Source organism: Oncorhynchus gorbuscha, linkage group LG01 (assembly GCF_021184085.1).
Source record: "Oncorhynchus gorbuscha isolate QuinsamMale2020 ecotype Even-year linkage group LG01, OgorEven_v1.0, whole genome shotgun sequence".
Taxonomy (NCBI): Eukaryota; Metazoa; Chordata; class Actinopteri; order Salmoniformes; family Salmonidae; genus Oncorhynchus; species Oncorhynchus gorbuscha.
The window spans coordinates 20,960,270-20,978,745 of record NC_060173.1 but is presented as its reverse complement, the minus strand read 5'-3'; the positions used below and the strand labels follow the sequence as shown (position 1 = coordinate 20,978,745).

At 45.2% G+C, this 18,476-nt stretch overlaps 1 protein-coding gene across 2 annotated transcripts in view; it reads left to right on the top strand.

The window, feature by feature from the left end:
- The window catches only part of LOC124034569 (FYVE, RhoGEF and PH domain-containing protein 4-like), a 123,659-nt gene that overhangs the window by 28,657 nt on the left and 76,526 nt on the right, over positions 1-18,476 (top strand). The window contains exon 1 of one of the 2 annotated variants that reach the window (XM_046347965.1): positions 16,787-17,037. The exons of the other annotated variant lie outside the window; for it this stretch is intronic. The gene's annotated coding sequence lies outside the window, so the exon portion shown is untranslated. Of the gene's footprint in view, positions 1-16,786; positions 17,038-18,476 lie in introns of those variants that run through there. 2 annotated transcript variants of the gene reach the window in all.

Below are 18,476 nucleotides of genomic sequence, written 5' to 3'. Positions count from 1 at the left end.
TCTCCATCTGTATATCAAATCAAATTTTATTTTATTTGTCACATACACATGGTTAGCAGATGTTAGTGCGAGTGTAGCGAAATGCTTGTGCTTCTAGTTCCGACAATGCAGTAATAACCAACAAGTAATCTAGCTAACAATTCCAAAACTACTACCTTATAGACACAAGTGTAGGGGGATAAAGAATATGTACATAAAGATATATGAATGAGTGATGGTACAGAGCGGCATAGGCAAGATACAGTAGATGGTATTGAGTGCAGTAAATCAAAATCAAATCAAATCAAATTTATTTATATAGCCCTTCGTACATCAGCTGATATCTCAAAGTGCTGTACAGAAACCCACAATGGATGAAAGAAGGGATGTCATGCAGTACTAGAGGTTAGGAAAAAAACTTGGCAGTATATACATATGAGATGAGAAATAGGGACTCTAATCAGGGGAAAGGATCGAATGTAAACAAAGTGGCATAGTTAATGTGGCTAGTGATACATGTATTACATAAGGATGCAGTAGATGATATAGAGTACAGTATATAGGTATATATATGAGATTAATATTGTAGGGTATGTAAACATTATATTAGGTAGCATTGTTTAAAGTGGCTAGTGATATATTTGGTACATTTTCTGGCTGGGCAGGTAAGTGGAGGTGGTATAGCTCTTCAATTCTTTTGCTCGTCTATCACTGATCAGAAACATTTAGCATGCAATAATGTAGCATAAACTCCAAAAGCCTGTGGAGGTTGTGAAATATAAATACAAGACTGCTTTTGAAAATATAGATTTCTATTCATTTCTATCTGTATCATGATGAAGATACTTGCAATGTAAGACCCTACGCCTGCTCTAACAAAGCGTAGTGAGGGTAGGAAAGAGATTAAACGTGAAAAAAAGACATGGGCTTGCCTTGGGCTTGCCAACCACCATATAAAGTCCAAAGTTGAAGAAGTAGAAGAAGACTGAAGGAGGAGCGATTACTAGAAACTAACTCGGTGTATCCTTTTATCTGTGGATTCATTTCAGGTAAAATAACAACCCAATGTTTATATCCCAAGACAAATTAGCTAGCAACAGCAAGCTAGCTAGCGTTTTGACCTGTCTCCATATTAATATAGTTGGTTCAGAGTTTTGTTTGATATTTCAACCTGCGTATCCTGATCGCGTTTGGTGTGAATGGACAAAATCAACATGCGTGCGATGGCGCACGCGCATGCCCGGTCTAGTCAGCATATAAGTATGTATTTTCTGTTTAATGAACAAAATAACTATTGATTCAATTTGCATGGCACAGCCATGTAGGCTATAGGCTGCACAGACCAGTAACATAATGAATCAAAAAATATGCCATTCTATTATTTTAAAGAAAAAAATGTATTGCCCAAAACAAATGAATAATGGATTTCTTTGTGATGGTATATATTCATCGCCTAGGTTTACTCTCACTCCTAAACTTGCCAACATGTGCAAGGAAGATATAAAATACTTATCCCGGCAAGAATGTTGTACAGGCCACATACTATGAAGTCTGTCTGTGAATGGTATTAAGTGACCCAACTGGCTGGGTCAGAATAACCCAATATGTGTTGTGGCCACTATTTACCCAGCAATGGGTTGTTTTTGAACCCAACTCACATTTGAATTCAGTCATGCCCGCTAGCATTTCTTAATGAAGCAAATCAAAAACAAGGTCATATCAGGAAGTGCAGTGCCCGTTTAATGAGAGATATGTCTCTCTCTGCTAGGCAGAGACACACTATGTATCACACACTCCCTATGACACACACACATAAGGGGATAATTAAAGCATCCAAGCGTCTACAGTGATTTCAAATGCACTCAGTTACTTAAATTGTTTAATCAATTGTGTTTTGTAGATGAGTGCTGTTGTCTGGCAGATTATTATCTTGCAGTTCTATGGGGGCCTGCTGTTCTCTGTTCAGTGTGACTGTATTGAGTTTGATTGGCCCAGATCTGCCCTCAGAGCAGAAACCCATTTTTTTCACAGCAGGTCATGCCAGCCTGACTATGTAAGATTAGAACAGCCAATCAATGTGGTCGGGTGTTGTGACGCGTGGCAGATTCCATTCATGCCATGCCCCAGTCCAGTGACAGATGTGCCCGTATGTGTCCATTATGGGGACAGCAGCCCATCAGCCATGCAGGCCACACTCTGGGGGTGTGGGTGTATGCATGTGCATGTTCGACTGTGCGCATATGTGTGTGTGCATGTGTCTGCATTCTGCAACGTTCAAGTTCTTTCCCACTGTGATCTTCATTATGTGGGAGGCAGAGGGAGAGATAAAGATTAGGAGAGAGACGGCCAGCCTCAGATGAGAGAGAGGGAATATGCAGCCATGGTGTGTGTGTTTAATGCAGTAAGTGATGTGTGTGTGTGTGTGTGTGTGTGTGTGTGTGTGTGTGTGTGTGTGTGTGTGTGTGTGTGTGTGTGTGTGTGTGTGTGTGTGTGTGTGTGTGTGTGTGTGTGTGTGTGTGTGTGTGTGTGTGTGTGTGTGTGTGTGTGTGTGTGTGTGTGTGTGTGTGTGTGTGTGTGTGTGTGTCTTAGAGACTGGGTAATGGCTTTGTGCCAGGCTAGGTCCTAAGAGGTGCTACACAGCTGCAGGAGAGCCCAGGGGCTGGGATGAGACTGAGGGAGGAAGGGAGAAATTCTTACTGAATCAGCCTAACTACTAATTATAAGTAACCACTTGGAGACTATTCAGAGACTTTCTCATTAACTATACTAACTTAAGGTGATCTCCTCAGTACCTGTTAATGAATGAATTTGACACCGGCCAGAATAATTATCCTACGGTACAGGGTCCTCTTCTTGCGTATTGCTTAGTCTGCTGCTCCATCGTTGTGAACATGACAGGTAAACTTGCATGCATGATACCATCCAGGCTACGATTTGTTTTGACATACTGTAGCTAAATAAGCTATTTTTCTGACTGTTTAAGAATGATTGATAGCCAGAATAGTAGTGTTTCACTGTGAAGCTAATATTGTACTAGAGCTGCTGTTTTTTGCGTTGTGATTAATTCATAGAAATATCACACCTGTGCATATTTTTAAATGACACTGTTCTACATAGTTTTATATTCTTTGATAACTAATATTGAAAGGTGATATGATGCACTCTAACTAGGCCTAGGCTACTTCATCCTATTGTAAGCTAAATGCATTGGATACAAAACAAACACTGGCATGTGATAAAGGATAACATGTCCAATGTAATTATAAACTGTAAATGCATATCAAGCAGGAATATATATTCAATTAAATGAATACAGCATTGTAATATTATTGATGCTTTTCTCTCTCCTTACACAGATGAGCTGCGTCACCTGATGTCCTAGCCTCAAAACCAGAAACATGCGTAGACATCAACACTAGTACTTATTTTTAATTTTTTAAATACACCTTTTGGTTTTCCTGTATCTGTGCATGAGTCCTTAAAATATAGTCCATTGTACAAAATAAGTTATTCCCAAGTGTAGAACATCTCAAGGAAATGAACCTCCAACGTTCATAAGCTTGTTCAGTACATGATGGCAAATTTTCATGACAGCCACTGTTTTTTTTCATACACATAACAGGAGTTTACAGGTTTTTGTTCCAGCTCTTCAATAACACCTAATTCAACTAATTGTGGTCTAAATTAAAGACTTGCACACAGTGCAATCCCCTGGGACAGAAATTACGTCTGTATTTTAGAATGAGCTTCATAAATTACAATGTGTTGTTCCAAGATGGTGTAGCAGTCAGACGTCTTTGTCCTCGTCCTGTGTATGTATCTTTTTTTTTTTTTTTTTCGCATATATTTTTTAAATATTTTTCTAAACCTCAACTTCAAAATACTCTCTGCTACCTGCCTCACCCAATGTGGTGTGGATCTACTAAAGTATTTTTCTTTATGTTCGAACCGGAATCCCCCAACAGAAGCTAGCCAGCTAACTAGCTACTAGCTAGTAGTCAGCTAACCACTGCTAGCGGTCATCAGCTAACCTCTAGCTCAGAAATCTCTCACCAGTTTGCACAACACGATTCAAACCAGAGCATACCGGAGCAAACCAGAGCATACCATACTTATTTTCTCTCCATATCCCCGGATTCCTACCGCAAGCTCTGAACATTTTCACCCGGGTCATCGCAGCTAGCTAGCTGCAATCTGAGTGGCTACTCCTGGCTAACGTCTCTGTCCCAAAGCAAGCACCAATTAGCTAGGAGCTAGCCCATGCTAGGCCCATTTCCCGGGTAGCTGAAGAGGTCCATCAGCCACTCCTTGGGCTACAATACCTATTTTTCCAAATGGCCTGGACCCCTTTTACTACACAAAGCCCTGCTAGAGCATATCGGACTGTTAGCTGAATAGGTCCATCGGCCAATTTCTTGGGCTACGATACCTATTTTGCCAATTGGACTGGGCCCCTTTACTAATCCATCACGGCTGGTCTGCCGACGGAGCCGCACGAGGAGGCTCTGCACGCGGAGGCTTCAACAGACTTCTTCCATAGCGACGTCCTTCTAAAGCCCTTCTGCTAGCTTGCTAGCTCCGGCCCGCTAGCTGTCTGAATCGCCATGTCTCCAGCCAGCTTAACTACTTACTGGACCCCTATGATAACTCGGCTACGCATGCCTCTCCCTAATGTCAATATGCCTTGTCCATTGCTGTTCTGGTTAGTGATTATTGTCTTATTTCACTGTAGAGCCACTAGCCCTGCTCAATATGCCTTAGATAACCCTTCAGTTCCACCTCTCAGATATGCGGTGATATCACCTATTTTAATTATGTTTCTGGAGACAATATCTCTCATCGTCTCATGCCTATGTTTAGCTCCACTGTATTCAAATCCTAACATACCTTTGTCCATATATATGTATATACTGTACTCTATACCATCTACTGCATCTTGCCATCTCTATGTAATACATGTATACCTAGCCACTTTAAACAATACCCTTATCTTACTCATCCTCTGAGATGAGTAATGTAGGGTAGGTAAACATATAAAAGTGGCACTGTTTAAAGGGACTAGTGATACATGTATTACATAGAGATGGCAAGATGCAGTAGATGGTATAGAGTACAGTATATACATATGCGATGAGTAATGTAGGGTATGTAAAAAGAAATCGACAAAATCGGCGCCCAAAATATCGATCTCCGATTTGTTATGAAAACTTGAAATCGGCCCTAATTAATCGGCCATTCCGATTAATCGGTCGACCTTTTAATGAATTTATTTGCGAATTATGGTGTAAAATAAGTATTTGGTCAATAACAAAAGTTTATCTCAATACTTTGTTATATACCCTTTGTTGGCAATGACAGAGGTCAAACATTTTCTGTAAGTCTTCACAAGGTTTTCACACACTGTTGCTGGTATTTTGGCCCATTCCTCCATGCAGATCTCCTCTAGAGCAGTGATGTTTTGGGGCTGTTGCTGGGCAACACGGACTTTCAACTCCCTCCAAAGATTTTCTATGGGGTTGAGATCTGGAGACTGGCTAGGCCACTCCAGGACCTTGAAATGCTTCTTACGAAGCCACTCCTTTGTTGCCCGGGCGGTGTGTTTGGGATCATTGTCATGCTGAAAGACCCAGCCACGTTTCATCTTCAATGCCCTTGCTGATGGAAGGAGGTTTTCACTCAAAATATCATGATACATGGCCCCATTCATTCTTTCCTTTACACGGATCAGTCATCCTGGTCCCTTTGCAGAAAAACAGCCCCAAAGCATGATGTTTCCACCCCCATGCTTCACAGTAGGTATGGTGTTCTTTGGATGCAATTCCTCAGCATTCTTTGTCCTCCAAACATGACGAGTTGAGTTTTTACCAAAAAGGTCTATTTTGGTTTCATCTGACCATATGCCATTCTCCCAATCTTCTGGATCATCCAAATGCTCTCTAGCAAACTTCAGACGGGCCTGGACATGTACTGGCTTAAGCAGGGGGACACGTCTGGCACTGTAGGATTTGAGTCCCTGGCGGCGTAGTGTGTTACTGATGGTAGGCTTTGTTACTTTGGTCCCAGCTCTCTGCAGGTCATTCACTAGGTCCCCCCCGTGTGGTTCTGGGATATTTGCTCACCGTTTTTCTGATCATTTTGACCCCACGGAGTGAGATCATGCGTGGAGCCCCAGATCGAGGGAGATTATCAGTGGTCTTGTATGTCTTCCATTTCCTAATAATTGCTCCCACAGTTGATTTCTTCAAACCAAGCTGCTTACCGATTGCAGATTCAGTCCTCCCAGCCTGGTGCAGGTCTACAATTTTGTTTCTGGTGTCCTTTGACAGCTCTTTGGTCTTGGCCATAGTGGAGTTTGGAGTGTGACTGTTTGAGGTTGTGAACAGGTGTCTTTTATACTGATAACAAGTTCAAACAGGTGCCATTAATACAGGTAACAAGTGGAGGACAGAGGAGCCTCTTAAAGAAGAAGTTACAGGTTTGTGAGAGCCAGAAATCTTGCTTGTTTGTAGGTGACCAAATATTATTTTCCACCATAATTTGCAAATAAATTCATAAAAAATCCTACAATGTGATTATCCGGATTTCTTTTCTTCATTTTGTCTGTCATAGTTGAAGTGTACTACCTATGATGAAAATTACAGGCCTCTCTCATCTTTTTAAGTGGGAGAACATGCACAATTGGTGGCTGACTAAATACTTTTTTGCCCCACTGTACATATGAGATGAGTAATGTAGGGTAGGTAAACATATAAAAGTGTCATTGTTTAAAGTGGCTCGTGATACATGTATTACATAGAGATGGCAAGATGCAGTAGATGGTATAGAGTACAGTATATACATATATCTCTCATCCTTTTAAGTGGGAGAACTTGCACAATTTGTGACTGACTAAATACTTTTTTGCCCCACTGTATATACTGTACTCCATACCATCTACTGCATCTTGCCTATGCCGTTCTGTACCATCACTCATCACTCATTATATATAATATGTACATATTCTTCATCCCTTTTACACTTGTGTGGTAGTTGTTGTGAAATTGTTAGGTTAGATTACTTGTTGGTTATTACTGCATTGTTGGAACTAGAAGCACAAGCATTTCGCTACACTCGCATTACATCTGCTAACCATGTGTATGTGACAAATAAGATTTGATTTGTGCACTGTAATTCAAAACAGGTATGGAGATGGAATGGTTCTCTTAGTCTACATTTTCATTGATTATTGTCAAGGTGACCCTTTGTTGCCACGGTGACATTTAACAGCACTGTTAAGACAGTGAGTGATGGGCCTGCTTTAGTATTCCATTTTTGTACATAATAATCAAATGAGGAAGTCATATGTTTGACTTTCATCTCAGTCATTTTCATGTGAAATGATGAACTTCCCACAAGCACTTCCAGAGTCTGCTGCTCTATCCACTATATGTCTTCATTGAAATGCCAGACTCAATGTTTTATTACTGCATAACTTCATCAAGACTCAATATTTATTACTGATAAACTTCATCAAGTTGATATTTCCGCCACACTGAAAGCAAGGCTGGGAATTGCCAAGAATCTCACATTACAATATTATCACGATACTTAATTGCCAATATATGTATTGCGATATTTTATTACTATGTAACTTCATCAATACTCATTGTTTTATTACTGCATAACATTAACATTAACATTAATGCCACTTTGTTTACTTTGTCTACACACTCATCTCATATGTATATACTGTACTCGATACCATCTACTGTATGCTGCTCTGTACCATCACTCATTCATATATCCTTATGTACATATTCCTTATCCCCTTACACTGTGTATAAGACAGTAGTTTTGGAATTGTTAGTTAGATTACTTGTTGGTTATCACTGCATTGTCGGAACTAGAAGCACAAGCATTTCGCTACACTCGCATTAACATCTGCTAACCATGTGTATGTGACAAATAAGATTGGATTTGATTTGATTTGATTTTAGACTCAATATTTATTATTACGTAACTTCATCAAGACTCATTGTTTTATTACCATGTAACGTAACTTCATCAAGTTGATGTTTCAGCCACACTGAACTTAGGGCTCGGAATTGCCAGGGATCTCACAGTACGATATTATCACGTTACTTAGGTGTCGATACGATATGTATTACGATTCAATACTGTGGTTTTATTGCGATTCGATGTTGCTGCAGAGAGACGAGAGAGAATGAGAAAACGAGTTTTGATCAGTCATGGAAATTAAATTGCTGAAAACAAATTGGCTCCCTTTTTAAAAAGAAGATGGAAAACAAGCTATGAAAGAATGATACTGGAGTTTTGGTGTAGGTACAACCAACGAGGGGGGGAATTATTTCGCGATATTGTCCAAAATAATATCCCTATATTTAACTGTATAGACTTTTTTTCTCCATCACTAACTGAAATGATATAGACTGAAAATGGCAGGAACATAACTGAACTGAAATTGGCTCCTTGGTCATTTTTATGTGCAATGATAACATACTGAAGTATCGCGATGTCCAGTAACATACAGTGCCTTGTGAAAGTATTAGGCCCCCTTGAACTTTGCGACCTTTTGCCACATTTCATGCTTCAAACATAAAGATATAAAATTGTATTTTTTTGTGAAGAATCAACAACAAGTGGGACAGAATCATGAATTGGAACGACATTTAGTGGATATTTCAAACTTTTTTAACAAATCAAAAACTGAAAAATTGAGCGGCGCTCCTAGTGGTCGGGGACTTTAATGTAGGCAAACTTAAATCTGTTTTACCTAATTTCTACCAGCATGTCACAAGTGCAAACAGAGGAGAAAAAAACCTCTAGACCACCTTTACTCCACACACAGAGACGCATACAAAGCTCTCCCTCACCCTCCATTTGGCAAATCTGACCATAATATCCTCCTGATTCCGGCTTACAAGCAAAAACTAAAGCTGGAAGTACCAGTGACTCGCTCAATACGGAGGTGGTCAGACGATGCAGATTCTACGCTACAGGACTGTTTTGCTAGCACAGACTGGAATAAATTCCGGGATTCATCCAATAGCATTGAGGAGTATACCACCTCTGTCACCGGCTTCATCAATAAGTCCATCGGCGACGTCGTCTCCACAGTGACCGTATGTACATTTCCCAACCAGAAGCCATGGATTACAGGCAAAATCGAGGCACCGAGCTAAAGGCTAGAGCTGCCGCTTTGAAGGAGTAGGTCACTAATTCGCACACTTCTGCTCTCAGGCGAACCATCAAACAGGCAAAAAAATCAATAGAGGACTAAGATTGAATCCTACTACACACTTACACTCATCAGATGTGACAGGGCTTGGAAAAATATTAAGGACTATGAAGGGAAACCCAGCCGCAAGCTTCCCAGTGACGTGAGCCTACCAGACGAGCTAAATGCCTTTTATGCTCGCTTCGAGTCAAGCAACACTGAAGCATACATGAGAGCTCCAGCTGTTCCAGATTACAGCGTAAGACTTTTTAAACAGGTCAACATTCACAAAGCCGACAGATTACCAGGATGTGTACTCAAAGCATGCGAGGACCAACTGGCAAGTGTCTTCACTGACATTTTCAACCTCTCCCTGACCGAGTCTGTAATACCTACATGTTTCAAAGCAGACCACCCTAGTCCCTGTGACCAAGAAAGCAAAGGTACCCGCCTAAATGATTACCGCCCCGTAGCACTCACGTCGGTCGCCATGAAGTGCTTTGAAAGGTTGTTCATGGCTCACATCAACACCATCATGCCGGAAACCCTAGACCCACTACAATTCGCATACCGCCCCAACAGATTGACAGATGACGCAATCTCAATCGCACTCCACACTACCCTTTCCCACCTGGACAAAAGGATCACCTATGTGACAATGCTGTTTATTGACTACAGCTCAACCTAAAACTGTCACGCCCTGACCTTAGAGAGCTTTTCATGTCTTTATTTTAGTTTGGTCAGGGTGTGATTTGGGTGGGCATTCTATGTTTTTGTATTTCTTTGTTTTGGCCGGGTATGGTTCTCAATCAGGGACAGCTGTCTTATCGTTGTCTCTGATTGGGAACCATACTTAGGTAGCTTTTTCCCACATGGTTTTTGTGGGTAGTTGTTTTCTGTTTTGTGTTTTGCACCTGACAGGACTGTTTCGGTTTCTGTTATTCACTTTGTTATTTTTGTTCAGTGTTCAGTTTAAATAAAAAGTATTGAACACTTACCATGCTGCGCTTTGGTCCGATTCCTCCTCATCCGATGATGACAACCGTTACAACAACACCATAGTGTTGGACCAGAGAGGTGTGTTGCAGTTCACGTCCTAAAAAATAATAAAACTTTGAATTTATTTATTTTTTCGTTTAAAACAATTATTTTACCCCTTTTTCGTGGTATCCAATTTAGTCTCACCGCTACAACTCCCGTACGGGCTCGGGAGAGACGAAGGTTGAAAGTCATGCGTCCTCCGATACACAACCCACAGGAGTCGCTGGTGCGTGATGAGAAAAGGAATTCCCTACCGGCCAAACCCTCACTAACCCGGACGACGCTAGGCCAATTGTGCGTCACCCCACAGACCGGTCGCGGCCGGTTAAGACAGAGCCTGGGCACGAACCCAGAGTCTCTGGTGGCACAGCTGGCGCTGCAGTACAGCGCCCTTAACCACTGCGCCACCTGGGAGGCCAACTTTGAAATCTCAATAGAGATGATAACGTCACCTCCAGGACTATCACAGGTACAGCTGATTAGCTGTCCTAAGTAAAGTATCTAGAAAAGCGAATTTAAGTGGGACCATTCTACTACTCTCATCACAACTGAGAACCTTCTATAACGTCCGGCTAGCCTATCTTCAATTAAGCAGCTTCAGGAGCGAATGGAAAGTAGAATAAACTCTAGTCAACGGATAGAGGAGAGCAACAGAAGAGACTGGTGGGAACCCTTTTGGACAATCAGATCATTACAAGTGTGCCGCGGTAAAGGCTTGGTTCTGACATAGATACACGGCAAACAAAGACATTGACTCGTATATACATAAATTATTTCTTACTCCAAACAGGCAGCCGTTCATGTGCAAAGTATATGATTACTGTGAGAGTAGTTCCTAAAATGTATCAACGATAAGTGTGTATGTTTATCCTGTGTTATCATTTAGTTAGCTAGTAAATAAATAATTAACCCAATTTGTGTAGTACTGAATTATAAGTAAGGCTGGGTTTTTTTGCAGATGCAGGAGGTTATGACTGTGCAGAATGATGATATGATACGATATGATTTAATACATTGAATGTTTTATGGATGTGATTGGTAAAGACCTTTTAGAGTTTAATTCGGGAGATGGTAACTCTTTAAAACTTGTTAGGGAGTTATATTCCTGTGCGGGTAGCGTGACTACAGCTCAAGCTCATTACCATAACGCAAAATGCGCAAAAATATTCCCAAAAATATTTAACCTCCACACATTAACAAGTAAAATAGCTCAAATGAAAGATAAACAAGTTGTTTATCTAGCCAGCAAGTCAGATTTCTAAAATGTTTTACGGCGAAAACATAGCACATATTTATGTCAAACCACCACCGCAGACATAGCTCATTAGCATAGCCAAGTAGGAAAAAATATGCAATCAACAAACGCAGGATTAAAAGAAAAATCATTTCACTAACCTTTTGAAATCTTCATCAGATGACAGTAATATAACATGTTACACAGTACATTCATTTTTTTTTTCAATAATATGCTATATATATCCATAAATCTCTGTTTACAATGATGCATCGTTCAAAAAAATGCTACTAAAATGTCCGGAGAAATTAAATAGCTCCGGCAGATAACGTCAGCTAACAAGGAATACACATCATAAACTTTGACTAAATATGCATGTTTTACATATGTATAGGAAGATACACTTCTTCTAAATGCAAACGCTGTGTTACTTTTATTTATAACATTACATTTTGCGTTTACTAGGCTATAATAGGGAGTCGGTGCTCCTACATTAGCATAATGACTCCTCTATCTTGGAGTCGACAGAAACCCAAAATTAATACATAAATATTCCCTTACCTTTGCTGTTCTTCCATCAGAAGACCTGTAAGGGATTATACTCACCAAATTAGCGTTCAGTTTTCAAGTCTGCGTCTTTCGGTTCTCAAAATAGCCTGATTTTGGTCAAAATTTAGGCAAAATTGAAGTGGGTGAGCACCAAAACGTCGAAAGTATATATAATATGTCGAGTAAACTTGTCAAACTATGTTCATAATTAAGCTTTAACATGTTATAAAGGTGTACAGCAATTTTGAGGACGAAGCTAAACACACACGTCTTGTCATTGATCATGAAGAAAAGAGAGAGCGGGAGCATAGCGCGCATACAGGGCACTATTTTTTTGGCGTGACCGAGACCTTTCGGCACGCTCAACGTCTCGTGAGTGCGCGATTCACACACTGACAAGCCCCATAGAAGGCAGCCTTCACGCTGAACACGTAGAAACTGTTCCCAGAGCAGTAGCCTTTTGGGAAGTGCGTTAAAGATGACGTCAAAGTAGGGGCAACTTTTTCCATTACAAGAGAGATTTTGGGAGAATGCATGCCCTGACACTTCTGCTTTACATAGAGACAAAATTTAAACGGTTTTAGAAGTGTTAGAGTGTTTTCTATTCGATAATATTTTTTATATGCAAATATTAGCAACTTTTGAAAAAAAATTATCCTGTTTTATATGGGTACCCAAATCCTCCAGAAGGGGCAGTGATAGAGGAAAATATGTTTGAAATGACTAATTATGTATACATTCCAATCAGAAACTGACTAGTCCAAATGCTATAATGTACTGTCCCTCTGGCTCCCTTTCACAATTGTATATAATGTAGTCAGGAAGTTAAGTAACAATGAAGGTCTGTTCTTTAAGTTCATTCAGTTGTACAAATCTCCAGGTGGTGGGAACGGGCCATCTCCAAAATGGTCGGGAATGTTGATTTATTCTGACTGGCCTTGAATTCGTGCTGATAACGCGGAGGCTTGAGAATTAGAGGGGCCCTCTGTTTGTGAAACGGAACGTTTGGAAAACGCTGACGTCATTTTCAGTTTATAACCTGTGGTAATGTGTGTGAGCATTCAGTACTCATCAAGAATAAATGCTGAACTTGTTTTTTAAGACTGGTCTCTTGCTAATTCATGCAAATGATAAACTTACAACTTATCATGAATTATAAATAAGTGCGAATTTAATTGGTTTTGGCAATAAAACATAAGGGAATTTAAAATTCCTCTATCAGGCAGTAAACCGTGGTATCCTGAACAGGTTAAACAACCGTTCTCGTGGTGCCCCAAATCCTAATTAGTTAATTGTTACACGATTCATTTATTCGGTTAACAATTAAACATAGTTAGTTGATTAGATAAATAACAGTCATCAGATTAATGAAAGTAAAGTCACGACATCACCAACGAACTATCATGGTCCAAATACACCAAGACAATTGTGAAGAGGGCACGACAACACCTTTTCCCCCTCAGGAGAATGAAAGATTTGGCATGGGTCCCCAGATCCTTAAATAGTTCTACAGCTGCACCATTCTGACCGGTTGCATCACCGCCTGGTATGGCAACTGCTCGGCATCTGACCCTAAGGCGCTACAGAGGGTAGTGCGTACGGCCCAGTACATCACTGGGGCCAAGCTTCCTGACATCCAGGACCTCTATACTAGACGGTGTCAGAGGAAAGTCCAAAAAATCATCAAAGACTCCAGTCACCCAAGTCATAGACTGTTCTCTCTGCTATCGCACAGCAAGCAATACCGGAGACCCAAATCTAGGACCAAAAGGCAGCCATAAGACTGCTGAACAATTAATCAAATGGCTACCCGGACTATTTCCATTTTACACTGCTGCTGCTTTCTGGTTATTATCTATGCATAGTCACTTTACAAATGATCTTTAATAACCTGTACCCCCACACATTGACTCGGTACCAGTGGTAGCAGCAGCAGCGGTAGCAGCAGTAGCAGTGGGAGCGGTAGCAGTGGTAGCAGCGGAAGCGGCTGCAGCGGTAGTAGCATCGGTAGCAGTGGTAGCAGCAGCAATGGTAGCAGCGGCAGTGGTAGCGGTGGTAGCAGCAGCAGCAGAAGTGGTAGTAGCAGTGGTAGCAGTGGTAGCAGCGGAAGCGGCTGCAGCGGTAGTAGCATCGGTAGCAGTGGTAGCAGCAGCAATGGTAGCAGCGGCAGTGGTAGCAGCAGCAGTGGTAGCGGTGGTAGCAGCAGCAGCAGAAGTGGTAGTAGCAGTGGTAGCAAGGGTAGCGGCAGCAGCGGAAGCAGTGGTAGCGGAAGCAGCGGTAGCATTGAGAGCAGCAGTGGTAGAAGCAGCAGCGGTAGCAGTGGTAGCAGCAGCTGAGGTAGCAGTGGTAGCAGCAGCTGCGGCAGCAGTGGCAGCGGTAGTGGCAGCAGTGGTAGCAGTGGTAGCGGCCGGCAGTAGCGGTAGCAGCAGCAGTAGCAGCAGCGGCAGCGGTGGTAGTGGCCGGCAGCAGTGGTAGCAGCGGCAGCGGTAGCAGCAGTGGTAGCAGTGGTAGTGGTAGCAGCAGCTGTGGTAGCAGTAATAGCAGCTGCAGTAGCAGCGGTAGCAGTGGCAGCAGCGGTAGCAGTGGCAGCAGCGGTAGCAGTGGCAGTGGCAGCAGCGGCAGCAGCGGGAGCGGTAGCAGTGGCAGCGGCAGCAGTGGTAGCAGTGGCAGCAGCGGTAGCAGTGGCAGCAGCGGTAGCAGTGGCAGTGGCAGCAGCGGCAGCAGCGGGAGCGGTAGCAGTGGCAGCGGCAGCAGCGGTAGCAGTGGCAGCAGCGGGAGCAGTGGCAGCGGCAGCAGCGGTAGCAGTGGCAGCAGCGGTGGCAGTGGCAGTGGCAGCAGCGGCAGCAGCAGGGCAGCAGTGGCAGCGGCAGCAGTGGCAGCAGCGGTAGCAGTGGCAGCAGCGGTAGCAGTGGCAGCAGCGGTAGCAGTGGCAGCAGCGGTAGCAGTGGCAGCAGCGGTAGCAGTGGCAGCGGCAGCAGCGGTAGCAGTGGCAGCAGCAGCTGCGTGGCAGTGGCAGCAGCGGTAGCAGTGGCAGGGCAGCGGGAGCGGTAGCAGTGGCAGCGGCAGCAGCGGTAGCAGTGGCAGCGGCAGCAGCGGTAGCAGTGGCAGCGGCAGCAGCGGTAGCAGTGGCAGCAACGGTAGCAGCGGGAGCGGTAGCAGTGGCAGCGGCAGGAGCGGTAGCAGTGGCAGCGGCAGCAGCGGTAGCAGTGGCAGCGGCAGCAGCGGTAGCAGTGGCAGCGGCAGCAGCGGTAGCAGTGGCAGCGGCAGCAGCGGTAGCAGTGGCAGCGGCAGCAGCGGTAGCAGTGGCAGTGGCAGCAGCGGTAGCAGTGGCAGTGGCAGCAGCGGTAGCAGTGGCAGCAGCGGTAGCAGTGGCAGTGGCAGCAGTGGTAGCAGTGGCAGCAGCGGTAGCAGTGGCAGTGGCAGCAGCGGTAGCAGTGGCAGCGGCAGCAGCGGCAGCAGCGGGAGCGGTAGCAGTGGCAGCGGCAGCAGCGGTAGCAGTGGCAGCAGTGGTAGCAGAGGCAGCAGCGGTAGCAATGGCAGCAACGGTAGTGGCATCAGCGGCAGCGGCGGTAGCAGTGGCAGCAACGGTAGTGGCATCAGCGGCAGCGGCGGTAGCAGTGGCAGCAACGGTAGTGGCATCAGCGGCAGCGGCGGTAGCAGTGGCAGCAACGGTAGTGGCATCAGCGGCAGCGGCGGTAGCAGTGGCAGCAACGGTAGTGGCATCAGCGGCAGCGGCGGTAGCAGTGGCAGCAACGGTAGTGGCATCAGCGGCAGCGGCGGTAGCAGTGGCAGCAACGGTAGCGGCGGCAGAGGCGGCAGCGGCGGTAGCGGAGGCAGAGGCGGCAGCGGCGGTAGCGGAGCTAGCAGTGGCTGCGGCGGTAGCGGAGCTAGCAGTGGCTGCGGCGGTGGCGGAGGCAGAGGCGGCAGCGGCGGTAGCGGAGCTAGCAGTGGCTGCGGCGGTAGCGGCGGCAGAGGCGGCAGTGGCGGTAGCGGAGCTAGCAGTGGCTGCGGCGGCAGAGGCGGCAGCGGCGGTGGCAGCGGCGGTAGCGGAGCTAGCAGTGACAGCGGCGGTAGCGGCGGCAGCGGCGGTAGCGGTGGCAGCAGTAGGTAGCGGTGGCAGCAGCGGTAGCAGTGGTAGCGGCCAGTGTAACGGATGTGAAATGGCGAGCTAGTTAGCGGTGTTCGCGCTAAATAGCATTTCAATCGGTGACGTCACTTGCTCTGAGACCTTGAAGTAGTAGTTCTCCTTGCTCTGCAAGGGCCGTGGCTTTTGTGGAGCGATGGGTAACGATGCTTCGAGGGTGACTGTTGATGATGTGTGCAAAGGGTCCCTGGTTCGCGCCTGGGCGAGGGGACGGTCTAAACTGTTACACCGGCAGCAGCGCGGCAGCAGTGGTAGCAGCAGCGGCAGCAGTGGTAGCAGCAGCGGCAGCAGTGGTAGCGGCCGGTAGCAGCAGCGGTAGCAGTAGCAGCAGATGAGAGTCATTGGCTCTCTAGCCCTCCCCTCCTCCCACACAATAGAGCTGATTGTCCGTGCAAGACAGACAGACAGAGGGTAGCGTTCCCCCGCCATATGCCCTGTCTCCGCTGGAATGTGATTGTCTTCACGCACTACGGACTGGAAACACAGAGAAGAGAGTAAGGAAAGAAAAGAGGAAGTAGAGAGAGAGAGAGAGAGAGAGAGAGAGAGAGAGAGAGAGAGAGAGAGAGAGAGAGAGAGAGAGAGAGAGAGAGAGAGAGAGAGAGAGAGAGAGAGAGAGAGAGAGAGAGAGAGAGAGAGAGAGACGCAAAAGCAGCTTAGCGCAAGCCTGAACCTGCCTATGTGTGTCTGTGAGAGATAGAGGAACGGAGAGAATGAGAGCGGGAGGGGAAAGAGGAACGGCGGGAATGAGAGAGGGAGAGGTTGCTTTTCTCTTCATTCTGGTTGTTGTGTAACAAGGAGAAGGATATCCGATCATCTATGTGAACGGTAGCTGACACACAGACCCAGTCTTGACTAGCGGAAGCCTGGTCTCAGGTCAGTGGATTTTTCTCTTTTAGAAGGACTGAAGCTCTGTAGTACTGTAGCCATCTAGAGCCACAACACTGTGTTCACAGCTGTAGTAGACAGACAGGTGCTTATCACCAGTCCCAGAGCAGAGAGGAGCAGTGTACTGCTACCGAATACTGAGGTAAACTGTGTGGTTGTTGTTAGTCTGGTGTGTGTGTGTGTGTGTGTGTGTGTGTTGTGGCTGTACTGGGGGTAGGAGGGTTATTGAGGCACTCGTGGGCTTTGTTGGGTGAACACCCCACTGCTGCAGCCTCTCTCAGTAGAACACAACTGCAGAACACATGCAAAACATACACATGGAGGATGACTGCAGTTATCTTTCTTGGCCATCCTTGGCTGAAGCCCTTATCTGCCCCTGTGGTGTGCTGTAGCAGAGGTGTTAGCCTCACCGGTTGCATGTAGACTGTTGAAGCTGAAGCTGCTAGCTCACCCTGCTATTTGTGCTGTATCACAGGCTGTCAGACTCAATATGTTTAGCTTCAACTATTAGCTTTTTCCTTGTGTTTGTTAAGCCATCAACTCTTTCTGCTGTGTAGGCTGAACTCCAGCTCTAGCGAACTCCACCTAGTAGCGATAGATACGCTAACAGCTGAAACCATTACTTGGTAAAATACAGCTATAGCTGTGGACTTATAACTTCCATGCTGAGACTGAACTCTTAGTGGTCCCTGTTGTGTACTTGCGACTGGCATGTAGGGACTCAGGGGCGACTCTGGGGCTCCGCTTTGGCCCTGTCCCAGACTCCCATGACTCAGGGCTGAAGGCTGGGAGTTCAGACCAGGAGGGGTTGGGGTGAGTGGGGGCAGGGAGGCTGCTGGGATATGAGGGAGGCCCACTGTGACCAGAAATGAGATTAAACTGAGGTAGCAGCACATCTAAAGAGGAGCAGAGAGGGGAGGGGTGTTAAGACCTTTATCAGACAACACAATGAATGCAGCTGTGTGTGTGTGTGTGTGTGTGTGTGTGTGTGTGTGTGTGTGTGTGTGTGTGTGTGTGTGTGTGTGTGTGTGTGTGTGTGTGTGTGTGTGTGTGTGTGTGTGTGTGTGTGTGTGTGTGTGTGTGTGTGTTTTGTCAGGGGTTCGGCAGTGGTTGTCAGGGGTTCGGCAGTGGCTGTCAGGGGTGCGGCAGTGGTTGTCAGGGGTTCGGCAGTGGTTGTCAGGGGTTCGGCAGTGGTTGTCAGGGTTTCGGCAGTGGTTGTCAGGGGTTCGGCAGTGGTTGTCAGGGGTTCGGCAGTGGTTGTCAGGGGTGCGGCAGTAGTTGTCAGGGGTTCGGCAGTGGTTGTCAGGGTTTCGGCAGAGGTTGTCAGGGGTTCAGTGTAACAGTATAACTTTAGTCCGTCCCCTCGCCCCTACCTGGGCTCAAACCAGGGACCCTCTGCACACATCAACAACTGACAAAGCATCGTT